Source organism: Eleutherodactylus coqui, chromosome 1, assembly GCF_035609145.1.
Source record: "Eleutherodactylus coqui strain aEleCoq1 chromosome 1, aEleCoq1.hap1, whole genome shotgun sequence".
Lineage (NCBI taxonomy): Eukaryota > Metazoa > Chordata > Amphibia > Anura > Eleutherodactylidae > Eleutherodactylus > Eleutherodactylus coqui.
The window spans coordinates 86,163,225-86,185,876 of NC_089837.1; positions in this window are offsets into that span (position 1 = coordinate 86,163,225).

Below are 22,652 nucleotides of genomic sequence, written 5' to 3' on the forward strand. Positions count from 1 at the left end.
CCTCATGCTCCTCCTCCTCAACGCGCTGAGATATAGACATGAGGGTGCTCTGACTATCCAGCGACATACTGTCTTCCCCCGCCTCCGTTTCCAAGCGCAAAGCGTCTGCCTTTATGCTTTGCAGGGAACTTCTCAAGAGGCATAGCAGAGGAATGGTGACGCTAATGATTGCAGCATCCCCGCTCACCATCTGGGTAGACTCCTCAAAGTTTCCAAGGACCTGGCAGATGTCTGCCAACCAGGCCCACTCTTCTGTAAAGAATTGAGGAGGCTGACTCCCACTGCGCCGCCCATGTTGGAGTTGGTATTCCACTATAGCTCTACGCTGCTCATAGAGCCTGGCCAACATGTGGAGCGTAGAGTTCCACCGTGTGGGCACATCGCACAGCAGTCGGTGCACTGGCAGATTAAACCGATGTTGCAGGGTCCGCAGGGTGGCAGCGTTCGTCTTGGACTTGCGGAAATGTGCGCTGACCCGACGCACCTTTCCGAGCAGGTATGACAAGTGTGGGTAGCTTTTCAGAAAGCGCTGAACCACCAAATTAAAGACATGGGCCAGGCATGGCACGTGCGTGAGGCTGCCGAGCTGCAGAGCCGCCACCAGGTTACGGCCGTTGTCACACACGACCATGCCCGGTTGGAGGCTCAGCGGCGAAAGCCAGCGGTCGGTCTGCTCTGTCAGACCCTGCAGCAGTTTGTGGGCCATGTGCCTCTTCTCTCCTAAGCTGAGTAGTTTCAGCACGGCCTGCTGACGCTTGCCCACCGCTGTGCTGCCACGCCGCGCGACACCGACTGCTGGCGACGTGCTGCTGCTGCTGACACATCTTGATTGCGAGACAGAGGTTGCGTTGGAGGAGGAGGAGGAGGGTGGTTTAGTGGAGGAAGCATACACCGCCGCAGATACCAGCACCGAGCTGGGGCCCGCAATTCTGGGGGTGGGTAGGACGTGAGCGGTCCCAGGCTCTGACTCTGTCCCAGCCTCCACTAAATTCACCCAATGTGCCGTCAGGGAGATATAGTGGCCCTGCCCGCCTGTGCTTGTCCACGTATCCGTTGTTAAGTGGACCTTGGCAGTAACCGCGTTGGTGAGGGCGCGTACAATGTTGTGGGAGGCGTGGTCGTGCAGGGCTGGGACGGCACATCGGGAAAAGTAGTGGCGACTGGGAACCGAGTAGCGCGGGGCCGCCGCCACCATCATGCTTTTGAAAGCCTCCGTTTCCACAAGCCTATACGGCAGCATCTCCAGGCTGATCAATTTGGCTATGTGCACGTTTAACGCTTGAGCGTGCGGGTGCGTGGCGGCGTACTTGCGCTTGCGACGTCTGGACGCTGCGCTGAGAGACATTGCTGGATGGGGCCCGAGGACAGCGGAGGTGAGGGTGTGGGTGCAGGCCAGGAGACGGTAGTGCCTGTGTCCTCAGAGGGGGGTTGGATCTCAGTGGCAGGTTGGGGCACAGGGGGAGAGGCAGTGGTGCAAACCGGAGGTGGTGAACGGCCTTTGTCCCACCTTGTGGGGTGCTTGGCCATCATATGCCTGCGCATGCTGGTGGTGGTGGCTCCCCCGCTGATCTTGGCACGACAAAGGTTGCACACCACTGTTCGTCGGTCGTCAGGCGTCTCTGTGAAAAACTGCCACACCTTAGAGCACCTTGGCCTCTGCAGGGTGGCATGGCGCGAGGGGGCGCTTTGGGAAACAGTTGATGGATTATTCAGTCTGGCCCTGCCTCTACCCCTGGCCACCGCACTGGCTCGGCCTGTGCCCACACCGTGACTTGGGCCTCCGCGTCCTCGCCCGCGTCCACGTCCTCTAGGCCTACCCCTACCCCTCAGCATGCTGTATTACCAGTAGTGCAGAAACAGAACGCTGTAATTAAATGTGCCGCTTATTGGCCTGTGGTTGGAGGCTGACTTCGCTTACAGAATGCACAGCAGAGGCAGGAAAGAATTTTGCGCAAGCCTGCTGTAATACTTAGCTGGCTGCGTATGAATTAGGACAACTACCCCCAGCAGAGACACCGTACACTTGTGGACAGGAATACAGCGGTGATGTAAGAGGCAACACAGACGCAGGAAAGAATTTTGCGCAAGCCTGCTGTAACACTTAGCTGGCTGCGTATGAATTAGGACAACTACCCCCAGCAGAGACCCAGTACACTTGTGGACAGGAATACAGCGGTGATGTAAGAGGCAACACAGAGGCAGGAAAGAATTTTGCGCAAGCCTGCTGTAACATTTAGCTGGCTGCGTATGAATTAGGACGACTACCCCCAGCAGAGACCCAGTACACTTGTGGACAGGAATACAGCGGTGATGTAAGAGGCAACACAGAGGCAGGAAAGAATTTTGCGCAAGCCTGCTTTAACACTTAGCTGGCTGCGTATGAATTAGGACAACTACTCCTAGCAGAGACCCAGTACACTGAGGACAGTCACAGGCAGCCCAAATAGATTTTTTTCCCCAAATGTTTTTGGAAAGGCCCACTGCCCATATACACTAAATATGTCCTCTGTCCCTGCCTCACCACTACTGGCCCTGGACAATGTAAAATTACTGCAGGACGCAATGCTCTGCACGGCCGATATACAAAAAAAAAAAAAAAAGTGCAACACTGCAAAAAGCAGCCTCCACACTACTGCACACGGTTAGATGTGGCCCTAAGAAGGACCGTTGGGGTTCTTGAAGCCTAAAATAACTCCTAACGCTCTCCCTATAGCAGCTCCGGCACCAGCAGCACTGTCCCTGATCTCTGTCAGAATGCATCTGTGGCGAGCCGCGGGAGGGGCCGATTTATATACTCGGGTGACACCTGATCTCGCCAGCCACTCACTGCAGGGGGGTGGTATAGGGCTTGAACGTCGCAGGGGGAAGTTGTAATGCCTTCCCTGTCTTTCTATTGGCCAGAAAAGCGCGCTAACGTCTCAGAGATGAAAGTAACTCGAACATCGCGTGGTACTCGTCTCGAGTAACGAGAATCTCGAACACGCTAATACTCGAACGAGTATCAAGCTCGGACGAGTACGTTCGCTCATCTTTAGTGCTTTCCCATTTTGTGCAGGGGCTCCAGTTTCCTGCTCCATTCAGAAAGCAGGAAAAGGAAATCCCCTGGCCTAACAGATCCATATGACGGAACTAAATAGCGCCGAATGGACACTATTGACTACAATGGGGTCTGTTCAGTTTCCCCATAGCTGCCAGATGTTTTATTAGGGGAAAGAAAGCTCTGCATTCAATCCATGAGGCTCACTGGTTCTGGAGGACAGAGAGGAAAGGGAAGAGAAGCATCCAGGCCGCTCTATCTTCTGTTGCTTCTACCTTCCTGCAGTGGCTGATGACAGACAGTTAGGCGTCATGGTCTATTGGATGGCTAGCAGCTGCTGAGTTCATTACACACAGGGCCGGGTGCTTTTACTTACTTGTCAGTGCCTGTGGCTGGCCCTATATATGATGAATCACAGTGGCCGACCAAGTGTGTACTCACATACTCACAGGGGTGATCGGCCTGCTGGGAAAATTCCCAGTGAAAGACATGCGCAACTCGCCCCTGTATATCTCAGATCACAGAGCAGACTGTTTAGGTGGGGTGGGTGGTGGCTCGTTATATATATATATATATATATATATCTCCAAAGTGAGACACTGAGGGGGTTAATAATGGACAGTCAGTATGTTCCACCTCCATTCAGATGTTATGCCCAGTGGATATGGAGGGAGTTTGTGTCTCACTGTATGGGACACAAGGAAAAAACAGGATGCAATATGATGTCCAGCAAGAGTAGTTGCTGGAGATGCTTTAAAACATGTTTGGGCCTGTTTTTTTTGGAATGGATGGCAGGCTTGGTAGTGGGGCTGTCCATTCCACCCTCTCCACTCCAGGTCTTGTTAGGGGGAGGCAAGCTCCCCAGCTGCAGAGGCCGGGTAATTTCCTAGCCCATAAAGTCTGCAGCTATGCAGATAGGGAGCAGCTTAGTATGCTGGAAGCTGCTGGTCTCAAGAGACGCCTTATCCCTGACCAAGCGAAAAACTGGACTTTTCTACAAGTGTGTGGTTTTCATGCGGCTGCAGCGAGCCGTCCGTATAGTCAGGGACTGACTCTGTATAGTAAGTGCTGGATAAGCAGGATTTTGTTTTAGGCCGCCTGCAGACGGGCGGGTCGGATCCGGCGGTGAGAATTCTCGCCGCGGGACCTGACCCCAGCGCCTGCAGGGACGAGCGCGTACTCACCCGCGCTTGGCGGCCCCGGCTCTTTCATGTGCCGGCTGCCGGGCAGCCGGCGCATGTGCAGGCCGGAGCCGGCGGCCGGGTGAGTGACGTTTCTGTGCGAGGCTCTGCGAGCCCTGCACAGAAATAGGACATGCCGCGGTTTGTTTGCCGCGGCCGTCTGCATAGGAGTGCGTATTGTAATGCACTCCTATGCAAGCTTTTAGTGGCGGAAATCCCGCGGCGGGATTTCCGCCCGTCTGCAGGCGGCCTTATGCCTGAAGTTAAGGCTGTATTTTGTTTATTTTACGCTTTCTAATAAACACAGGCCCAGCCTGTATGTATGGACTTTATCTGCTGTTGTGGTCTCTGTCTGCAGCTCATACTGCAACCCCGCTCTCTACCTGAGCTGACTCTCCCACAATGTTTATATATATATATATATATATATATATATATATATATATATATATATATATATATATATATATAATGTATATGTATGTATGTATTTTTTTAGCATCTACCTCTCCCGTGATGTCATATAAGAGAATTTCACAATGTTATCTTTTTCCTTATTTCACAGTTATCCACTGTAACTGGGGAATTTATAGGAACAGCATCCATGGGAGCCCCAGTAACAAGGGAAAACATCACTGTATAGTGACAGTAGTCATTAGAAGAGCTAAGCTGGGTCTGGTAAGACTCAGCAACTCTGACATGCTGAGCATCACCAACAGTTTTCGTGATCGCTGGGTCCAGTAGAGGAAACAGCACTTCTTCTATTCCGTATGTCGCGCTCATTGAGATTGGGGGGCTTATACTCACCTGGTCCACGGCATCTGGGTCCCTGGCGCTGCTGATCTCCGGCGGCAATGCAGCAGGCTGCAGTGTCCTCGGCGTTCACACAGAACTCTCCTTCTGGTAATGGGGCTTTAAATTTCCCCGCTCCAGCAAGTAAGTGCTGTGATTGGCTGAGCCACAGCGCTCGTGAGCCAATCAGCTATTCAGTGATGTCAACTCACTGAATGGCTGTGAATGATCGAGTGCCGGCTCTGACTAGCTGGCACTCGATCTATTAACAGCCCTCGCTTGCTGGAGGTGGGGTATTCAAAGCCCCGTTACCAGAAGGAGAGTTCTGTGTCAGTACAGAGGACATGGCAGCCCCAGGGACCAGCGTGAGAGACTCAGACGCCACCTAGGTGGGTATTGATTTTTTTTTTTTTTATTCTACTTGCTAGGGCTTATTTTCAGGGATGGCTTATATTTCAATGCCCCATCCCCACAAAAAATGGGGGTAGGGCTTATTATCAGGATGGGGCTTATTTTTTGTGAAACACGGTAGTTGAATTCTTAACCACAAGAATCCGAAATTTGGTGACTGGAGATACTGCCCTCAGAATAATGCATTGTTTGTGGGTCACTACATGTACTAGAATAGGATAGGCTCCTCATCAGCACAGAGCTACACATAATGGACCAAACTTGTGTAAGGACGGTGAGTGAGCGACCATATCTGTAAAAAGATTTCTGAGGTAGATATTCAGGAGAGGATCCCAACGTGTCAGTCATGGGAGAGTGCCAATAGGCTCCATGCTCTACTTCAGGAAAAGATTTTTTACTATTACCTGGTCCAGACAGCAGGCATCCACACAGCCTATTGAGTACCCCTGCCACATATATACTGTATTTCCTACCAAAAAAATTAGCTATGTTGAATTTTTCTTTTCTTTCCAGCTGTGTATAGCTTATTTGGAAAATGATGGCTTATTATTAGCCACTGTAAGCAAGGGTTGCATTTTGTTTTTTGTTTCTTACACTGTCAGGTGACCTATTTTCTTCAGGTACGTTGATGGTTGGTTGGTTCGTTCATTAATCTTAATCTTTAAATTAAAGTTTGCTAAAACGGTATGATGGATGGGCTCCATTCTGAATAATACTAATCTTGTGTTTGGCCATTTTTACTGTTTTTATAGCTTATAATACAGAATACTAAACTAATAGTGCACATATACTGCCTGCTGATTGTATATAGCTTCTATTACAATTCATTCTTCAGTACTAATCTGTAGGTCCTTAGCTGCAGAAGTGCTTGCATAATTTTTCTCCATATGGATGATTCTTACATCCATAAGTGAGCTGTAAAACAAAACGCCTTATGCCAAAGTCCCAACAACATTGTGAGCAGAACTTGTACTAAGTATGGTATACTTTATCCTATCCTACTTATTGCATTTGTATTGATACCTATCAAACTCTTTTCTAGACTAGAATATAAAAATATTGAAGACTTGATGGGGTTCTCTGATATTAGAAAAAAATGGGTCGGTCAAAATATTAAAAACAGGATTTCTCTTTCTCTTCCTGTTTATTGGGGGACACAGCAAAGACCTTGGTATAGCCTCTGCCACTAGGAGGCGACACTAAGCATGAAAAGTGTTAACTCCTCCTACCGGCTATATTCCTCCTGCAGGCATCCAGCTAACTCGGTTTGTATGCAAGTAGTAGGAGCAGCCAGTAGGATACGACATTTGGTTAATAAATCTCAATACATAAGAACCATAACTTATTCTAACACCAAGTGCCACTGCACTGAGGACCCTCCAAGGAGTATATAATACCAGACTGGATGGGTGCTGCCCCCCCCCCCCCCAATGAACAGGATGAGAAAGAGATTTTACAGGAAGCAGTTACCAAAAATCCCGTTTTCTTGTCTATATCATTGGGGGACACTAGCTGCAAATCGACAAAATGCACGCACTGCAAAGCAGCAAAATGCACTGCAAAGCAGCAAAATGCACTGCAAAGAGGCAAAATGCACTGCAAAGAGGCAAAATGCACTGCAAAGCGGCAAAATGCACTGCACGCGCTGCAAAGCGGCAAAATGCACTCACTGCAAAAATGCATGCATTGCAAAGCAGCAAAATGCACTGCACGCGCTGCAAAGCGGCAAAATGCACTGCACACACCGCAAAGCGGCAAAATGCACACGCTGCAGAACTACAAAATTCCCTCCACGGTGCAAAGCTACCAAATGCACATGCTACAAAAGAGACCAACAATGGCAGACCAGTGACACAGGAAGGGGCTCCTGTGACAGGGCAGCAGGGGAGAGATACTCACCTAGTTCCTTACCTATTCTTGCCATTCCTGATGCTGGGAATGCTCCCTGATCTCCAGCAGTGAGCCCCATCATCTTGCCGTCCTTTGGAGAGGATGGACGTGCTCCAGGATGGGGACACTTTGGCTGGCGGGTCACTAACAGCTTTGCAGAGTTGATGTGCCTCCTTTTCTTCTTGGAGGAAGGCAGACACTGTCCTGCCTGCCCTGTTGCCCACATCCATGTAAAACCGGGACAGGGAGAGCCCACATCCATGTAAAACCGGGACAGGGAGAGCCCACATCCATGTAATCCTGAAGGACCTTGATTGAAGACATCTGCCTCCTTCAGACACTAAGCAAAAAACTGAGTTAGCTGGATGCCTGCAGGAGGGATATAGCTAGTTGGAGGAGTCAACACTTTTTATGCTTAGTGTCGCCTCATAGTGGCAGAAGCTTTTGCTGTGTCCCCCAATGATACAGACGAGAAATGTTTATTCTAGAGTTATTGTTTATATTTCTGAGAGTTTCAACCAACCAAAATGGTTGTCATGCTAGAGATTGCTCCCACCTATCTCCCAGACTTCTCCCTGGCATTAATACATCTCCCACTATTGCATAAGCAAGCACATATGCCCCTTTGTTATGAATTCACTAAATGGCAATATAGATTTCCCAGGTCGTCTCCACGACAGCACCACCTGAGATCGCCTCCTCCTGATAGGACAGGAACACGCCGAGAGGTTAAAATCCCCCCCCCCCCCGTCCTCCCCTCTTCAGTGTTTTCCTGTCCTGCCAGGAGGCAGGATCACCGAGAGGGGCTGGCTGAAGATGTTACCGGCGGATCGGAGGGCAGTGCGTCAGCCTGTCCTCCCTTCCTGCAGAGCGACTCCCAGGATGCCACATGGGGTGGTTCCCCCGGGCCAGGTTCCTCCCGCGGCGGCCCATGGGGGGCTCAAAGCGGGGCTCCAGCTCTCCTCAGATGCTGGCTTAGCGCGATGACGTCATCGCGGCAGGCTCGGACGGCGCTTGGAGGGGGCGGGGCTTAAATTTAAAGGCGCCAAATTAAAAAAAGGAGCCTGAGAGAAGATGGCGCAGATCAAATAAGGGCCATTTAGTGAGTGTTTGGCTTACTGCCCCAAGAGTGCTGCAGCACCAGTAACAAGATATGAGTGCTCCAGCACCAGGGGTTGCGGAATGTTCAGCCGCAGCGGGAACGTTGTTGTGAATGTTGCATCCTTATACGCCAAAATTTTGTTTATTTGCCAGGGGGATAAAAGGGATGCCCCTCCCAGAACCAAAGTGAAAAAATGCGCAGAATGCGGCGCAAGACTGCCGACTTCGCATGTGAAGTCATTATGCAAAACATGCATAGTCAAGGAGGAATCGGGGGGATTCCTCGAGGACGTCAGGAAGCTAGTCCGAGAGGAGGTACGGTCAGCCCTGATGACTCCAAAAACACCACCAACGGGGGCATCAGGGGCGAAACGCCGGAGAAGGGCGTATAGCCCAGAGGAGCACTCAGACTCTGAAGAGAGTTCGGGATCAGAACCAGAAGAGCTGGTGCTCGAGGAGTCCTCAGAAGAAGAGGACTACAAGAAATACCTCTTCCACAGAGAAGACCTAACGGAACTTATCAAAGCCACGCTAAGAATGGAAGAACCCAAAGAACCCCGCACCATACAAGACGAGGTCTTTGGGGGATTAGGGGAGAGGCGGAAGCATACCTTCCCGGTCCACAACATCTCCGTGGATCCCGGAGATCCTGCAGCAGGGATACCGAATCGAGCTGGTGTCCCTCCCCAGGAGAAGATACATTACTACCAGAGGTCCAGCGCAACAACTGCACTCGCTCCAGCAGGCGGTTCGGGACCTACAACGTCTAAAAGCAGTGTCCTTCGTGCCACAGAGAGAAGAGACCTGGGGGCATTACTCCAGACACTTCCTAATAAAAAAAACGGACGGAGGCTCACGCATGATAATAAATCTAAAACTCCTGAACACCTTCGTCAAGTATCGAAAGTTCAGGATGGAATCGATCACTTCAGCAGTGAGGTTGATCCCCAAGGGAGCCTACATGGCATCGATCGACCTGAAGGATGCCTACTTTCACGTACCAATCCACAGGGACTCACGTAAGTACCTAAGGTTCGCGCTAGAGATGGGCAAGAGGACAAGACATCTCCAATTCAGATGCCTGCCCTTTGGAATCTCCTCGGCACCCCGCATCTTCACGAAAATCATGGCTGAGGTCGCAGCCTACCTGAGGCAGAGATCGATTCTGATAGTCCCCTATCTGGACGACATCTTAATTATAGCCGAGTCCAGAGAACTCCTAGCAGAAAACCTGGCAACGGTGCTCAACCTACTACAGTTTTTAGGATGGATAATAAATTGGGAGAAGTCCAGCCTCGACCCCAGCAGGGAGAAGGTGTTTTTAGGCATAACACTCGATTCAGAAGCTCAATGCTCCTTCCTCTCCAAGTCAAAAGCGCAGAAGATCCGACAGATAGTAGAATCCTTCCTTCGGAGACGGTCATGCTCAGTCCAGGAGGCTATGTCCCTCCTGGGAAGCCTAACATCATGCATCCTGGGGGTAGCATGGGCTCAGGCGCATTCCAGACCTCTGCAAGCAGCAGTTCTCTCAGCATGGGGCGGCAAGCAATCCTTACTAGAAAGGAGAATGCAGATAAGGAACTCAGTGAAAATATCCTTGCGCTGGTGGACGTCCCCAGGAAATCTGCGAAGGGGGGTCCACTGGATATTGAATCCGGCCATGCAGGTCACGACAGACGCAAGCTCCTGGGGGTGGGGGGGCGCACATCGGAGACAAGCTCCTACAGGGCCCATGGCCGCTGGGGACGAAACACCAGTCCTCAAACTACAGAGAACTACAGGCGATCTGGAAGGCCCTCCAGCACCTGGGGGGCACAGTAAAAAAACAGCACATAAGAGTGCTATCGGACAATACCACGGCAGCACGAGGTCGCCAGCTCTACAGAGCATCACGCAAAGAATCTTTCGCTGGGTGGAGGGCCGCATCCTCTCACTATCAGCAGTACACTTGAAGGGATCCCTGAATCAGAGGGCAGACTTCCTCAGCCGAAGGCGTATAGACCCAGGGGAATGGTCTCTATCAACAGGAGGCATTCCGGATTGTGACGGACAAGTGGGGTCTCCCACAACTGGACCTGTTCGCATCCAGACAAAATGCCAAGGTAGAGAACTTCTCCCTCAGACGGGAGGACCGGCCAACAGCGGTGGACGCCCTGAGCCAGGATTGGGGAAGAGAACTGGTGTACGCCTTTCCCCCAATTCCGTTAATCCCAAGGGTGTTGCAGCACTTCAGGTCACAGGCATGCACCCTGATCCTCGTGGCTCCCTTTTGGCCAAGGAGGAGCTGGTTTAGCCTTCTAAGAAACCTGAGCATCCAGGAGCCAATCACCCTTCCGGCTCAAGCGAATCTACTAACACAGGGGCCCTTGAACTACCCCGATATAAGCAGACTCCATTTAACAGCCTGGATACTGAAGAATCCATACTGAGGGGCAGGGGGTTCTTGGACAAGGTAGTCAGGACACTAATGTCAAGTAGAAAAGAGGCAACCAACCGCATCTACCAAAAAATCAGGAAGAGGTTTATCTCTTGGAGACAAGGGAAGGACTCCTCGAGCAGCGGCGCTGACATCCCATTGATCCTGGATTTCCTGCAGGAAAGCCTGGATATGGGCCTCTCCCCGAGCACCCTAAGGGTCCAGACAGCAGCACTTAGCGCCCTATTCAACACTAAGCTAGCAGGGGACAGGTGGATCAGTAGATTCCTGACAGCGGCAGATAGGTTGCGACCTAGACCTACCAACATATGCCCAGACTGGAATCTAAATTTGGTCTTGGGGGCCATGTCAGGGGAACCCTTCGAACCAATTGAGGGGCTCTCAATAAAAATGCTCACAATTAAAACAATCTTCCTAGTGGCCATTTCCTCAGCCAGATGGGTCAGCGAGCTACAAGCCCTATCCATCCGCCACCCGCTCCTTAAGATAACGGACACCAAATTAGTCTTCAAAACGGACCTGACCTTCTTGCCTAAAGTAGTGTCTCCATTCCATAGGGCTCAGAACATAGTAATCCCCTTGTTCTATAATCACGCGAAAGATGAGAGAGAGAGAGCCCTGAATTGCTTAGATGTCAGGAGAGCGATCCTGAGGTACATCAATGCCACAGGCCCATGGAGGCAGGACGACAACCTGTTTGTCCAGTTCTCAAGCCCTAACATGGGGAAAAAAGCGGCTAAAAGCTCTATAGCCAGGTAGATCCGCCTGGCCAATAGCGAATCATATAAAACATTGGGGAAGGAGGCCCCCTCGGCACTTAAAGCCCATTCCACGAGGGCAATAGCGACTTCATGGGCCGAGCATAGCTCGGCATCCGTAGAGCAGATATGCAAGGCAGCAGTGTGGAAAAAGCCACACACTTTTGTCAAACATTATAGGGTAAAAGTGCAGCTAGACGAGGACATGACCTTCGGTCGTAAGGTCTTCTTGGCGGCAATCCCACCCTAAAATAACTTTAGTTGATACGTCTCAGGTGGTGCTGTCGTGGAGACGACCTGGGAAAAGGGTGATTATACCTACCCGATAATCGGGTTTCCAGGAGTCTCCACGACAGCACCCGTACATTCCCTCTCTAAAAAAAAAGAAAAGGATTATAGATATATCTAAAAAAAAAAAAATACCAGATAGGTAAAAATTTTTTAGTTAGCTCCTACCCTGGCAGCTTTGTTATAATACACTGAGGAGGGGAGGACAGGGGAGGGGGGGGGATTTTAACCTCTCGGTGTGTTCCTGTCCTATCAGGAGGAGGCGATCTCAGGTGGTGCTGTCGTGGAGACTCCTTGAAACCCGATTATCGGGTAGGTATAATCACCCTTTTTCTGATTTCTTTTTTTCCATATCTCTTTTTTTGCTTGAAGTTCTAAAATGTAACTTGTCTCCATCTTTGGAGCGCTACCTGTGTTCTGCTTCTGTTATTTCCTCTGCTTAAATTTTCGGTAATTATGACCCAATTGCTTCTGCTTTTACCAATTCCAATGGCTTAAAAACTGTAAAGTGAAGGTCATCCTACTGCCGGGAGGTGTTACCTCTAATTTAAAGTTTATATTAAATGAAAATTGTACTGTGGGTTAAAGTTTCCCTGAGGATGTTACTTAATCATCCAACTGATCTCATTTAACAGTCACCGGGATCCATCTATGTGTGTCCCTTTAATTGATAGCTTCTCCTGGGTGCTTTCCTGACCATTTAACATGTAATGGAACCATAAAGGGATCTTCAGTAAGGTTTAATGTTCCGTTAGATGTAGGTAACGTTTCTCCATCTTATGAATACATGAAACGTAGTGGAAAAATGAAGTTTTATTATAGAGCTGTATGCTGGTATACAGAGAGGAGAAGATGTATTTTATTATAGTTAAAGGGGTTGTGCAAAGAGACTCTTATCTCCTATCTGTAGGATAGGGGATAAAAGTCCCATTGGTGGGGGTCTCACTGCTGATCCCGTTTTCTCCGTCATCCTCACTTTGGGCTTGCTGCACTCTTCGCAGTTGGGAGGTGACTTGAATAAAGCTATGGCTGTGCATGCACAGTGGCATTGCATTCATATCAGTGGTGCTGATGGAGATAGCAAGCCCTTTGTACTTGGTTATTTCCGTCAGTCCCATTGAAATAAATGGAGTGGTAAACTGGTTCAATATGATGTCAGTATGAATGGGAGAAGCAATCCTGCAGTGGCAAGAAGAGGAGGACATAGGATATCGCTATATATGGACACTGCAGTCCAAGGCTGCCTTTACGTGGTATGACTATCAGGCATTTAAGCACCCAACAACTGTCCCAATGACTGTTGCTCCTGTGCTTTCACAAGAGTGACAGTCATTCAGTGAATGGAAGTGAGGTGCACTGTAGATCTCTTCCAGCCAACATTCACAGTCAACAGGCAATCAGTGAAAGATTGAACAACTCCTGTTTAGACTGGGCAAGAAGTCGCTCGCTAGTCGCTTTTTTTCAGTGAGCTGAAACAAAGCGACTATTGCTTAATGAGCGATTTATCGCTCAGTGCTCCGTCATTGGCTATATCCATGGGACAACTATTATGAAAAATTGCTGTTTCATGTAATTATTTGGGTGAACATTGCTTGGTATAAAGGTACCTTTACTTTTTTGCCCTCATCTCTCCAGTATTTTTGTCAACTAATAAATGACTAAAACAAAGATAAATGTTGCTGTAGTCCCTGTTTAGCTGGGGGTTCTTTACTGTAAGAGCAGTGACACTATGGAATGCTGTGTTGGAGGATGTGGTGATGGCAAATTCGATAAGAGTACAATAGGGGCCCAGACGTCTTTCTTGAGTGATACAATATAATATGTTATAATCAATAATAACTTCAAAAGGGTCGGTGATCCGGGGATTATTCCGATTGCCAGGTTGGAGTCAGGAAGGAATTTATTTACCCTTAAATGCGGGAAATTGGCTTCTACCTCATTGGGTTTTTTTTTGCCTTCCTCTGGATCAACATTGGGGGGTAATAGGCTGAACTGCATGGACATATGTCTCTTTTCGGCCGTACATACTATGTTACTATGTTAGTGTTTAAGACCAAAAGAAGGGGGAGATGATCACTGTAAGAGTCATAAATTTCTATTGTAACGTAGTAATTTTAAGCCTCGCTTTTATCCTCCTCTGAAAGACTTTCGTTGCTAAATGAATGGAATGTACAACCGTAATAACATTACGCTGCATCCATTGTATTAAAATATTGCTTTTTCTTCTCATTAAAAAAGAGAGATCTCATTTAATCTGGCCTTGTATTGGCCCCGCTTCTTTGAAAAGTGCATTAAATGAAAATCTCATCAATACACAATATAATAATGTACATGGCGAATATTAATTCATTTCTGGGCTGATCTATCAGAAAATCAATGCACCCATTTCCTGTAAAATCTTGTTCTGTAGAGGCGGGTGCAGGACTATTTAGCTTCATTATGGTCCTGAGATAATTGTAACAAGATACCGCGCAATACTTGTTGCCATTCTAATGTAATTGCTGATGAGATGCTTAGATAATGAAATGCATGACTGAGTCTTGCTAGTTTTATGTTATTTGATGGATGACACAAAAGTTCACTGTTTGAAGTCAGTACAGAAAATGAGACTGTTCGTACTGTGAAATGCATCGCATAAATAGAAAATCCGGAAGGCACTGCATGATGTTATTCGTACTCTTATATATGTCGTACTCTTTGTAAAAAAAAAAAAAAATCAAGCACCTAGAAGGAGTTGTCATTTTTCTGCAAACCTCGGCATGCAGTTACATCTCAGGCAGATATGCAAATGATTCGAGTTGCTGAATGTCACCTGAGGTCCTAAAACTGGTTCCACCCTTGGTCTATAAAAAGGCTCTGAGAGGCTACTTGTGGGTAGTGAACTTCTTTTTCCGCTTCTGTAGTGCTTGTTGACCACTAGACGACTCTACGACGCAATCCTAGACCATGGAGTGAATTACCTATACGATGGTCTGCTTGCTAGAGACGGGTTGCACCTTACAAAATCAGGTAAGCATATATTTGGTGGGCGCCTTGCTTCACCCATTAGGAGAGCTTTAAACTAGAACAGTAAGGGAAGTGAAAGGCCATGCAAAAATATACAGCTAATTAATACATTTGAGAACCTCGCTATTAGAAGTGGAAAGAAAGAACAAAGACAAAAAATTCAGAAGGCAAGTAGAGGAGCAAGAGACATCGATCACAAACTAAAATGTTTCTACACAAATGCACGAATCATTGGAAACAAACAAGGAGAATTGGAAGTCCTAACACAGGAAGAGAAATATGATGTCATAGGTATCACGGAAACTTGGTGGAATGATACACATGATTGGAATACAAGGCTTGAAGGATACAACTTATTTATAAAAAACAGACCTATAAAAAGTGGAGGGGGTACTGCGTTGTATGTTAGGAAAACATTCATCTCCACAGAGATCCAAGCATCAGAGCATAGGAGTTCTGTAGGAACAGTTTGGGTAAGAATACAAGGAGAGAACAACAGAAAGGACACCATTGTAGGCATTTACTATAGCCTGCGTGAACAAGCAGAAGATATTGATGAACTCTTTCCACATGAGATGGCCAAGCTCTCAAAGAAGCATGACATAGTGATCATGGGAGATTTTAACTATCCAGACATTTGATGGCAATCTCTCCCAGGTAAAAGTAATGGATCCAACAAATTCGTATCCGCTCTTGCTGACAACTTTATCTTCCAAAAGGTAGAAGAGAAAACAAGGGGATCTGCTATCTTGGACCTTATTCTTACCAACAGGGAGGGAATGGTTGAGAAAGTATGGGTGGCTGGGACCTTAGGAGGCAGTGATCATCCTATCCTTGAATCTTGGATAAAAAGGGGAGAAAGACCTGAGAAAACTCAGACCTCAAGGTTGGATTTCAGGAAGGCAGACTTTAATGAACTCCGAAAGAGGGTAGGAAGAATCCAATAGCTGGATGTTCTTAAGGACAGAAATGTCCAAGAAGGTTGGGAAATATTGCAAAATGAGATTCTCGAAGCACAATCATTAACAATCCCTAAAAGAAGGAAGAATGGGAAGCATTTATTGAGACCAGGATGGATGAACACAGAACTTGTACACACGTTAAAAATGAAGAAAATTATCTTTATCAAATGGAAAGAGGAGGGAATATCTAAAGAAGAATATAATGCAGTCTGCAGAAACTGTAGGGCAAGTGTCAGAAAAGCTAAAGCTAATAAAGAATTGAGGCTTGCAACAGAGGCCAAAAGCAATAAAAAAGGATTTTGGGGGTATGCCAAAAGCAAAAGAGAAGTCAAATATGCTATTGGATGCTTACAAGATGAAAATTGTAAATTGGTTAAGAATGTTGTTGAGAAGGCCGAAATTCCTACTTAGTATCTGTTTTCTCTCAGAAAGTAGATGGAACATCAACTGATCTTCCATGTGCTATTGTGGGGATAAAAGAATGCAGACTATCTATAAGCAGAGAGATGGTGAGGTAACACTTAGCTAACTTAAATGAATTTAAGTCTCCAGGTCCAGATGATTTACATCCTAGGATACTAAAGGAAGCAGTTGAGGTAATTGCTGAACCACTCGCCATAATCTTTGAAAATTCCTGGAGAACAGAAGTCCCATAAGATTGGAAAAGGGCAAATGTTGTCCCTATCTTCAAAAAAGGGAAGAAGGTGGATCCAGGAAACTACAGGCCTGTGAGCCTGACTTCTATACCGGGAAAGATCTTTGAGCAAATTATTAAACAGCATGTATGCAAGTACTTGGATAAAAATGGAGTAATTAACCAGAGCCAGCATGGGTTTGTAACAAACAAGTCATGCCAGACAAATCTGATTTCTTTCCATGACAGAATCACCGACTGGGTTGATCAGGGAAATGCAGTAGATATAGTATATCTTCACTTTAGTAAGGCATTTGACAAAGTATCTCATACCATACTTATTGAAAAAATGACCAAATATGGGATTGACAAGGCAACAGTTAGGTGGATTCACAACTGGCTGAGTGTTCGTACTCGAAGAGTGGTCATAAATGGCTGCACATCCAAGTGGAAGAATGTATCAAGTGGGGTACCACAAGGCTCTGTCCTAGGCCCAGTGTTGTTCACCATTTTTATAAATGATCTGGAAGAGGGAATTGAGGGGAAACTGATCAAATTTGCTGACAACACAAAGCTAGGAGGGATAGCACTAGGGCAGAGAGAGAGAGAGAGAGTATTCAAAAAGATCTAGAAAAGCTTGCACAGTGGGCAGCGACTAACAGAATAGCATTTAACAAGGAGAAATGCAAAGTCCTGCATCTGCATGAGAAAAATGAAAAAAGCACACACAGAATAGGAGGATTTGGGCTAAGCAACAGCACATGTGAAAAAGACTTGGCTATGCTAATAGATCAAAGACTGAACATGAGTCAAGAATGTGATGCAGCAGCCAAAAAGGCAAACACAATTCTGGGATGTATTAAGAGAAGCATAGAGTCTAGATCACATGAGGTAATTCTCCCTCTCTACTCTTCCTTGGTCAGACCTCATCTGGAATACTGTGTCCAGTTCTGGGCACCCCATCTTTAAAAAAGACATAGACAAACTGGAGCAAGTTCAGAGAAGAGTTACCAAGATGGTGAGCGGTCTGCAAATCATGTCCTATGCAGAACGGTTAAAGGATCTGGGAACGTTTAGCTTGCAAAAAAGAGGAGAATTAATAGCGGTCTACAAATATCTGAAGGGCTGTCACACTGCAGAGGGATCAGCCCTATTCTCATTTGCACAAGAAAAGACAAGAATCAATGGGATGAAACTGAAAGGGAGTAGATGCAGATTAGATATTAGAAAAAACTTTCTGACAGTGAGGATGATCAATAAGTGGAACAGGTTACCACGGGAGGTGGTGAGTTCTCCTTCAATAGAAGTGTTCAAACAAAGGCTGGACAAATATCTGTCTGGGATGATTTAGTAAATCCTGCACTGAGCAGGGAGTTAGACCCAATGACCCTGGAGGTCCCTTCCAACTCTACCATTCTATGAGTCTATGATTAAAATTGAATCTGATGAGCAACGTAAAAAGGTTCTGAACCACTGAACCATTTAGATAAAGAACCATAACTTCCAGACTTCGACAAAGCTAGAAGAATCAGCTTATTGCCCTAAATAGGGTGGTTATTCTCTTAGTGGTGTGGGGGGGTCTCAACTGAGACCAGTGCGGATGTTGCCTGAGTCCAAATTCAAAGGAAAGTTTATAACGAGTACTCGAGGAAAACCATAAGAATCCACGATACACACAGCATGTGAATCAGAATGAGTTCTGGTTTATTTGGAGAAACACACAGCTTATATAGGCCGTTGCCCATGCAGGGTGCAACTTTGAAGAATTACTTAATCAGGTGACTGAAACAGAATATTAACACATTTCATTCTTGGGAAACCAAGGTATCTTAGAAAGGAAACACATCTGCTGTGGTTCGGATGCATCCGACCACAAACTGTTAGTAAGCCCGCCACAAACGGTCAGTAGGCCCGCCACAAACTGTCAGAAAGGAAACTTATTACTACTTAGTTCGTTATCTGGTGCAAGGCCCTGACTGAAATAAGGAACTTCTAAGTTCCGCTCCTTATGTTATGTTACTTCAGAAACAAAATTAAATTAAATTAACCCTTATCAATCCCCCATTTGGACATCAGAGCCACCATTATCTCCTGGTTCTGTCACCCGTTGGTGCCGGCTCCAGCCGGGTCCCCAGGTAGGAATGGTGCACTCTATGTCTATCTAGGGTATCAAGACATTTAAATGGGTGCAGAAAATCGGCTTTCAGTACATTTAGCTACGCATGAAATTATTACCTTTATTGCAATATATACATAAGACCATCATTACCACTTGTAATATACTTTGTAGAATTCCCATGAACCAACCTCCTAACCCCGAGAACCAATTGGCAGGGTTAAGAAAGCTAAACCATCCCTGATTTTCATCTTGTTTTATGCTGGCAACTATTTTCAATATATCTTTTGTCATATGATTCTATATCCAAGTTCTATTAGCAACTTCCGAATGTTTTCCATATTTTTCATTTCCATAATATATTACATATACAACCAGATAATCTAATGTCACATTTATTACACTGTTCCCTATATTTTCATTTGCTATCAACATAAAACCAACCTTGTCAAATCTGGGCTTGAAAAACAAAAAAAAATTCAAAAGAACCGTTAGATGTTGAATACAAATGTCTCTTCCTGTAAAATTGCTTCTTCTTTTCTTGATCTTCTTTAGTTCCTAAACCTATAGGATCACCGATGCAGGGAAGCAGGGGGATTATTGTGCCCTCACTGCTTTCCCTGGTTATCCAAAGAACAGACCCTAAGTAGGAATCTGTCCCCGCCCATTACATTGGTATCAAATAATCTTCTCCATTCTCCATATCCAGAAGTATCCGCAGCTGACTATAGAGCCCCTTTATTCCAATGTTGCAGATGCCCTCTCTACACCACTTTGTTGCATCAGCTGGCGGTCAGCATTCTGTAGAACATCTGAGGTTCACTCCGATGACAGTGTAGCAGCAGTCAGGCACACTTGTCAGTTCTTCAGGCTCAGTTGGATAGTCTCAGCGTATGGACAGATGCAGCATGCACTTAGAGAAGATGAAATTTCAAATCACAATTGAAAAAGTCCAAATGTCCTGGTGGAAATGACTCAGTTCATAAATTTTCTCAGTCCCAAATGAACTATATGCAGAATAAATCAGTCTATGGCAAATCAAACAAAACAAAATCACAATCTGGGGCCTTGTGTGCTTTTCTTCACCCCTTCATAAAAAATAGATGAAACAAAAATCTGTAGGTCAAATTTATCAATAAAACAATCTCTGCCCAGAGGGACCGGAGTAATTGTCTGTTGTAGCAAATGAATATTCCTAATCTTTCTACATTTCAGCACAAATACCTTCTACATACAGTAGACATAAAACTCAAGAATTTTACTATGTAAACAAACAACATAATATCAAACATTGTAAATCAATCAAGTTTACAATACAATAATCGTAGATTGATCAATATCATCATCAGTACAGTTACTTATTTTTCACATGTTATCAAACACTGCGAACCAAGTTAAGCAAATTTTATAACACAATATTCCCAGATTTGTCATGATCCTCTTCATTAGTAGTTATGTATTTACCACATCCCATTCCTAGATTTGTAATAACACGTTTCCGTAATTAAGATTGTCATGCAATATACATTCACATAATTTTTCCACAAAACAGAACCCAAATAGATATTCTATTAGTCCAACTCATGTAAATAAATTTGTACATAGTACAATTTGTCCCAGCACACAGTCACAATTATGTGTATCGCACACACTTATTAGGGTCCCAATCAACTCCCGCCTTGGCCACTACAGTATGAACCTTTTTCTTATTTACTCTATCATTTCCCTTGCTCTCTGGTGACTGCCCCTGCGTGTGTGCTTTAACCTTTATTATGGCCACCTGTTCTGGCAACATGATGGCCTGCATTAATCTACTTACTGATACACCATTCTTAATGGGCTTGCCTTGTGCCGTGAGAAAGCTCCTGGACCGCCAGATGGGTCCATAATTGTGTGCAGTACCAAAGGCGTACCTGGAATCAGTGTAGATGTTAGCAGTGGTACCTTCGTACAGGTCTCAGTTAGAGCACGGAGCTCAGCCTCCTGCGCTGACATGTACAGTATGGTGGCAGTGGTTTTTGTACAAGCATTTCATTCAGTGTGACTACTTCAAAACCTGTTACAAACCTTCCTTCATCAGTCAGGTATCTAGATCCATCCACGAACATTTCAAGGTGGGGGTTTAGGAGAGGTTTATCAGTGACATGTGCGAACCCAGCTGTCTTCTGCTCCATGAGCGCTGCACAATCATGCTGGTGCTCTGCGTCAAAGGCCTCCTCATCATCAGTCAGGGAATTTGCAAAAAGCTGGTCCCCTGTACTTACTCCCCCATTTGAATCAGTGTCACCTAATGGTAATAAGGTGGCCGGATTCAAAGTGGTGCAACGTTGAAATGAGACATTGAATGAAGAATGTACTGCAAGTTCCATTTTGATCTGTCTAGCAAGGGTCAGATGTCTACGGCTTACCTGTGTCAGGATACCATGTATGTCATGTGGGGTGTAGATCACCATGGTGTGATCTAAGACAACGTCAGAACTTTTGTCCAGTAGCGCCTGAACTGCTAGGACCGCTCGGACGCATGATGGAGACCCTCGAGCCACCGCGTCAAGATGGACACTGTAGTATGCTACAGGTCGCTTTTTGCCACCATGCATTTGTGTCAGTACAGCGGTGGCGTGTCCTGCCATCTCAGTGACGTACATTTGGAAAGGTTTGTCATAGTCTGGCAGCCCCAGTGCGGGTGCACTGGTTATCTATACTTTCAGCTGATGGAAGGCTGACTCGGCCTGCGGGTCAGGGCAAAATGGCCGTGAACCCAAACAGTCGTACAGAGGCTGCATGGTCATGGAGGCAGAGCGTATCCACGGCCGACCGTATGAAACCAGTCCCAAAAAGGTACGCAACTCGGCATGGGAGGTGGGAAGTTGCATGTCACTTACCATCTTCGTGCGCTCCGGCGTCAGGTGTTTAGTGCCTGGACCTAGGCAGTGGCCCAGCAACACTACGTGAGATTTGCAGAACTGAAGTTTGTCTTTACTGGCTTTGCAGCCATTCTACTCTGATGGAGGAAACACAAAGGCTTAGTGATTAGAGATGAGCGAACGTACTCAGATAAGCACTACTCATCCGAGTAATGTGCTTTATCCGAGTATCTCGCCGCTCGTCCTGAAAGATTCGGGGCGCTCCGCTGCTGACAGGTGAGTCGCAGCGGGGAGCGGGGCAGAGCGGGCGGGAGAGAAGGAGAGAAAGATCTCCTCTCTGTTCCTCCCCGCTCTCCCCTGCAGCTCCCCGCTCCGCAGCGTGTCCCGAATCTTTCAGGACGAGTACAGCGGTACTCGGATAAAGCACATTACTCGGACGAGTAGTGCTTATCCGAGTACGTTCGCTCATCTCTATTAGTGATGCATTGAGGTAACTATTTGGGTCAGGAGTACATAAAAGTAAGTCATCAACATATTACAAGAGGGCGGTGCCCTCGGGAATTTGCCAGGCGTTTAATACCAGCTTCATGCATCTGGTAAACTGGTTTTGGGCTATTCTGAGCCCCTTGTGGCAGCACTGTCCAACAGTACTGCTTTCCTCTGAAAGTAAATGCAAACAAATACTGACAGTCTGTCGGGGTCCGTCTGACTGGTAGCCCAAAGGCTCGAAGGAACGACACTAAGAGCTTGTTCCTCTGCGTACGTAAGAGTGTAGACAGGGAGAGGTGTCACTAGGTCTGCTGCCATCCGACAGAAGGTCGGGTGACTTTCAGACCCGGGGTGTATACGAGCCTCACCGGACGGGTGAAGTTTGATACAACATCCCAAGGGTCCCATCACGTCGGTTCCCAATATGCTTTCAGGACTTTCCAGCACAAGGAAGCGCATGAGGCATCGCGACCCTTTAGCGTCTTTTCTTTACTGGAAAAAGAAAGGAGTGTTTGCTGGAGAATGTTTCCTTGTAGGAAACTAAAGGGATACTGTTTGACCCAGGGGTGCGTATCCTGGCTTCAGATTTACCATCATAGGGGGTATATTCAATTTCCCTATGTCTGTCTTGGAGGTGGCTTACTATTTGTCAGGACCTGCGGAAAGCTGAGTTTCTGCAGTAGCTA